Raw genomic sequence first — 6,020 nt, 5'->3', positions numbered from 1 at the left:
CCTCAGGAATGCCTCTTTGTGCAAATGGAGGCTTGTTTGATAGCTTCAAGAACCTTTAACCTTTCACAACAATAACTTATATGGTGAAGTTGCACAGTGTAAATGAAAGTTTCTCCTATGTGTGTGTGTGGGGGGATACTGATTGAGAAGGCTAATTCTTGGGTCATGTTTTTTTATTTTGATGAAACTGCTTTTAATTGGAGACAAATGCCCTCCAGGACCCATATGTACAAGAAGGAAGCATGTGTCCTATGGTTAAAGGTTCTAAAGCAGTACCATCCAATAGAAATATGAGACATGTATGCAATTTTAAGTTTTCTAATAGCCACATTTTAAAAAAGTAGCATAAAAAGGAATGAGTGAAATATTTCAACACGATTGATATAAAACTATTAATGAGCTATTTTACATTTTTTCTTACTTTTTGAAATTTGTTATTTTATGTTTAGAGCACACTCCAATTTGTTTTTTTTTTTTTAAGATTTTATTTACTTATTCATAGAGACACAGAGAGAGAGGGGCAGAGACACAGGCAGAGGGAGAAGCAGGTTCCACGCAGGGAGCCGGACGTGGGAATCGATCCCAGGTCCCCAGGATCACACCCCGGGCTGCAGGCGGCACCAAACTGCTGCGCCACCAGGGCTGCCCTAGCACACTCCGATTTGAATAAGCATATTTAAATGCCCCAGAGCTACACATGGTTAATGGATACCATCTTGGGCAGCATAGCTCTAAAGGATGACTGAAGTTGAACAAGAATACCAGGGGAGATTTAATTGGCATTATTTTTTATTAGCATAGTAAACTTTATTGTCCTCAAGTAACAAAGTTGCATAGGTTTTGATGGACTGCTCCTAAGCCTGTATTTTCTGTAAGTCCTGTTATTTTAAGTGCACCATTCTAAAGAACACTTGTTTTTCCTGTACATACTTTCTTAGCCTTCCTCTCAGCCATGGGTAGTCAGTCATATGATATAGTTCTGAGCAATGTAAAGGGAAGTCTGTGAAGTCATATGGGGAAATTTTTCACCCTGATAAGAAGGCCACAACGAGTTAGCTTACCCCCACCCCACACTCCTGCCTTTCTGTTGATAATAAGAACAAGATGTCTGAAGCTATTGCAGCCATCTCATGACTATGATAGAAGACTCTTTAATATGTTGAGGATGGCAGAACAGAAAGGCATCTTGGCTTATCAGAGATGAAAACGCAATGAAGCAGCTAGACATGCAAATATGGCTCAGTCCCCTGAGGGATGGGAGGGAGACTGGGGCAGAATTCGATAGGAGAAGGAAGGGTGCTTCCGTGGGGATGTCCTCAATGGGTTTTGCTTAATAGTCAACTGAAGCTCACCCTTTTTTCTCCTCTCTTTCTCCCCCTTGCTAACTGATGAGAATATTTTCTTTAGGTATGACAAGAGTGCTAGAATTACTCCCAACACATAAAAGAGTTCAGAGTTAGAAGCAGCAGTAAAATTTCCTTTAAGTCCCTTATCATAGGTTTTATGCATAAACGCTGCTCTTTGGCTGTATATATGTGTTTAATACTTTTTTTAAAAAAAGATTTTATTTATTCATGAGAGACACACAGACAGAGACAGAGACATAGGCATTGGGAGGCAGGGAGCCTGATGTGGGACTTGATCCCAGGACCCTGGGATCACAACCTAAGCCAAAGGCAGATGCTCAACCACTGAACCACCCAGGTGCTCCTGTGTTTAATACTTTTAAAAGATGTTTAAAGTTATCTATCTTGAAAAAAATTTCCATAACGCAGTTAATAAGATCACTGATTCAACCAATTTTGAGTAATCGGTAATGTATATCAGATTCATTGCTCAATAGTTTCTTACTTGTCTCAGGGTCACAATAATTCAAGAACCCAGATTCACATAAATATGTGGATTAAAATGGCAACAAGGGCAGCCTAGGTAGCTCAGTGGTTTAGCGCCGCCTTCAGCCCAGGGCCTGATCCTGGAGACCCAGGATAGAGTCCCGCATCGGGCTCCCTGCCTGGAACCTGCTTCTCCCTCTGCCTGTGTCTTTGCCTCTCTCTGTGTATCTCATGAATATATAAATAAAATCTTTAAAAATAAATAAATAAAATGGCTTTTTTTTTTCACTGCTTTATAGTGTCAGGGTAAATCAGAGGACATTGTGCCCAGAATGCTGCTAAAAAAATGGTCTCGGTAATTTTTTCAGCTACTAATTGTGGAAATTTTGGAAGTATATTTCCTGCTGAGTCATATGACAGACTGAATGGGTAACCATTCCACTTGTGAATTTCTTTTACTCATCAAAGGATTTTTTTTTCAGTGAACAAAGATGAAGTTTTGTTTGACCACTTATCAGTCTTATACTAACATTTTTATCACATGTAAATGAACCAGGCGTCTCAAAGGATTCACAGTTCTTTATCAACTTTCATCCAATTCCCATACTTAATTTTCAGTAGAGTCATCTCATCCAGTGCAATAAAAGTACTGTTTGTTTTAAAGTTGTTGATTGCCTTAACAAAGTAACCCAGCCGTCTTTATGAGTCAGTCTTAATCATTAAGGTGAACAAAGAATCAATTCACCTTATCTACATTTCTTTTCCTTTATGAAGAAAATGTCAATTCAATCCTGGCTTAGAAAACAGGTTATCACTTTCCTCAACCAAATGAATGTACTTCTAGATAACAGAGCAGGATTTTAAAGTCACTTCTGACTTTGGTGCAAATATGCCTTGAAAGGTAAGCATCCACACTACCAGATTTACTAAATTTTACTATCATGTTGAACATAAGAAAATTCCAGAGGCTAATTTTTAAATTTATTTATTTGAGAGCAAGAGAGTGCAAGCACTCATGTGAGCAGGGGAGGGTGTAGGAACAGAGGGAGAAGGAGAGAGGGAATCCCAAGCAGACTCAGGTACCCAATATGGGATGCTACCTTGCCAAACCCCAAGATCACCACCCCTGCCAGGCTCAACTGGTTGAGCCACCCAGGCACCCCCAGAAGGTAATTTTTTAAGGTGAAGGCTCTATGTGGACCATGCTGTAAATGTCCAAAGCCTTCAAAATCTGGCCTCAGCGGCACACATATACATGCATTTTTCTCTATGTAATTTCATGCTACCTAAAAGTCTCACCTTATTTTGTATAAGTTTTCTTCTACCCCAAATCCAAGTCTTCATCATTTAAAACTTAATAGAGTGCAAGAAAATTGCCAAATTGCTAACATCTATGCTTTTGTCCAATTCTAAGGTAAAGATTCAGATCCAGCTGAATTTACCCGTTAATGTGTTTCTTTCCAAGCACATCAAAATGCATCTCTAGAAAAATCTTCCGTAAAGATACTTAAAAATCAGCTTGTCCGCCTTTTTTGGGTCTTCAGGTTGTCCTAAATCTGTAGCACTAAGTGCTACAAGATCTTCTCATTTTCTAAGTATCACAGACTTCTAACCCATGGGAAACGGATTCCTAAGGGAACTTACAACCACCTTTTAAAATCCGCTGGTTGGTTTGTGCTTTTAGCGCTATCGCTTCTAGAGTCACCTCTCTTTTTAGTTCCAAAATTTGCATGGCCGCCTCTTTGACTTTGTTCAAGAGTCTGTGTTGATCAAGCAGGTACTGCCTGCGGGTGGGAGGAGGGTGTCTGCTGGAGCAAGATGGCTTTTGAGCTAGGCTTATTTGCATCCCGTGCATAACACTGCCTGTGTTCGATGTGTGCCTAAATACTACCTGCGCTCCGGGGCTCGCGGCGGCCCGCTCACCGCTCCTTAGCAACGGCTGGGAGGCGCTCTCACCCCGGTCACGCTCACCATCGGGCTGATCCCACCGCAGGTCGGACACGGCAGCGATTTCTGGGCGTTCAGGGTTTTCATTACCGTTCGTATTTTCACTGAACTAGCGACACTTCCAACGTCCCGTTCTTCGCTTCCAGGCCGTGTTCCTGGCTGAGAGCGCGGCTCTGATTACGAGTCACACACGAAGGCCGCGAACGCCGGCGCCCGGGAAGCGGGACCGCGCGGCCGCGGGAGGCGGTAAACCAAGCGCCGCGCAGGCGCAGTCCCAGGAGGAGGACAAACCCGGTTGGGGGGGGGGGGGCGGGCGGAGGATTTTTCGCAAAGTGGAAAGTGGAAAAGCAAAACCAAAACACCGCTTCTGGAGGTGATAAACTGCCGGGCTGTTTCTGTTTTTACTTCTGAGGAACAGGCGCGGCCTTCGGGGCCTTGCGAAGGCTGCAGAATTCCTCCTCCCCGGGACCTGCCGCCAGCCAGCGCGTCGGCGAGTTCTCTCGGCCTCGTTTGTTCTCGCCGCGGAGTTCGGATCTCCCGTGTTTGTTTACAGCACGAATCCACCCCGATTGGGAGGGATGGCGCTTAGAGGGAGCGGGGGGAGGAAGGCACCACAACGCCAGAAAAAAACAAACAAAAAACAAAAAAAAACAAACTCTCTTCTCGCGGCCGCCGCAAACATCGCGAGATCTGCCCGAGCGTCGAGCGGAACCTCCGAGGGCACGTCTGCGCATGCGCCTGACTAATTCCTTTTTAGCGCGAAAAAGTTTCGAGGCTTTCTGAGGCTTGGCCGTAAGCCGAATCTGCCCCTCCACAAGGGTCCGAGGGATTCAAACACACAACACTACATTCTTCCGAGACTTTGCAGTCAACAACTCTGCATGACTGCATGGGCGTCCCTTCTCCCCGTTTAATAGCCGTTGGCCGTGAAGTCTGTGTGAGACGAATTTTCAGCGAATCCACTACTCAAGCAGTTGGGGTGGGAGAGCCGACCAGGGTTTCAAAATGAGGGTGATGACTCTTCTGTATTTGGAAAGATGACTCGGGGACTTAGAGGAGTAAATCTGAGAGGGCCAAGATTTAAATTTTTTATTTTATTTTATTTTATTTTTTTCGTAGAGACTAAGGGAGATTGTTGAACTAAGGTAATGCAGTGGGAAGAAGATGGGAAAATTTGAGAATTTGAGAGGTAAATGAAGGCAGGAACTATACCCCACGAGGGAAAGGTGAGACCAGAAAGACAACTGTTGGCAGTGGAAAAAAGTCCCTTGAAATAGTGTGAACCTATGCTTGTTTGTAAAGGTAGAAATGAGTAGGCCGTGATTTGTAAGGTGAAAATTGGGAAGTCCCTCCCTGAGTGGGACAAGGAGGATTCGAAAAGCCGTAGTCCTGAACAAGGGCTGAGGTTAGGATTAGAAGGAACCGTTTAAGGTAGCAGGGGTCGGGTATTTGGGAACTGTCTTGAGAGAACTGACTAATCTTACCTCTTTTGCAGGATACATGGGACAATTGCACAAGCTTTGGATTTTGTCCTGCAGCATCTGACTGGTACCATCCAGACACCCGAAGCGCTGCCTGCCGGTAAGTCCCCTGGTTCCTCCCACCTCCCACCCACCCTGTCTATACCTCAGCCAGAATGAAGTGTGGATTTCATGGGGTGAAGCGGTGGAATTTAGTTACCAAGTCCACTAGACATACCACTGGTGCATGACAAAAATACATACTTCTAGCTCTGGCTTCCCGGTTCGCTAGGTATTAGAGTCCCTCTTGATACTGGCAGCAATTTTATGCAGCTTAGCCACTATATTTTGTTTTTTTTTTTAAAGGAAACTTGGTTTATTTTATTTTTTTTTAATTTTTTTTAATTTTTATTTATTTATGATAGTCACACAGAATGAGAGAGAGAGAGGCAGAGGGAGAAGCAGGCTCCATGCACCGGGAGCCCGACATGGGATTCGATCCCGGGTCTCCAGGATTGCGCCCTGGGCCAAAGACAGGCGCCAAACCGCTGCGCCACCCAGGGATCCCAGCCACTATATTTTGAATGTATGTGTACTGTCCGGAGTACAAGGGACAGGAGGGATGGAGTACATAATTTTACTAGACCACCAAAGCAGTGGTTTGTAGGTAGGTAATATAGCTTCATCTGTAAGAAAATCTAAATATAGAAAGCCGCAGGATTTAAGTTAAGCAGTGATGGACAAAGGATCCAGGTATTATATAATTATATATAATGAAATT

At 43.9% G+C, this 6,020-nt stretch overlaps 1 protein-coding gene across 2 annotated transcripts in view; it reads left to right on the top strand.

Moving 5' to 3' along the window:
- The first annotated feature begins 2,691 nt into the window (after window positions 1-2,691).
- Window positions 2,692-6,020, top strand: part of GPR19 (G protein-coupled receptor 19) — a 39,652-nt gene continuing 36,323 nt past the window's right edge. Inside the window, exons 1-2 of one of the 2 annotated variants that reach the window (XM_055336692.1) lie at window positions 2,692-4,716; window positions 5,275-5,360. The gene's annotated coding sequence lies outside the window, so the exon portion shown is untranslated. Of the gene's footprint in view, window positions 4,791-5,274; window positions 5,361-6,020 lie in introns of both variants that reach the window. The other variant, XM_055336691.1, reaches the window with a different exon arrangement.

Source organism: Nyctereutes procyonoides, unplaced genomic scaffold (genome assembly GCF_905146905.1).
Source record: "Nyctereutes procyonoides isolate TBG_1078 unplaced genomic scaffold, NYPRO_anot_genome, whole genome shotgun sequence".
NCBI classification, from domain to species: domain Eukaryota; kingdom Metazoa; phylum Chordata; class Mammalia; order Carnivora; family Canidae; genus Nyctereutes; species Nyctereutes procyonoides.
Note: the sequence above shows the minus strand (reverse complement) of the source record. Positions and strands in the feature narration are given on the sequence as shown.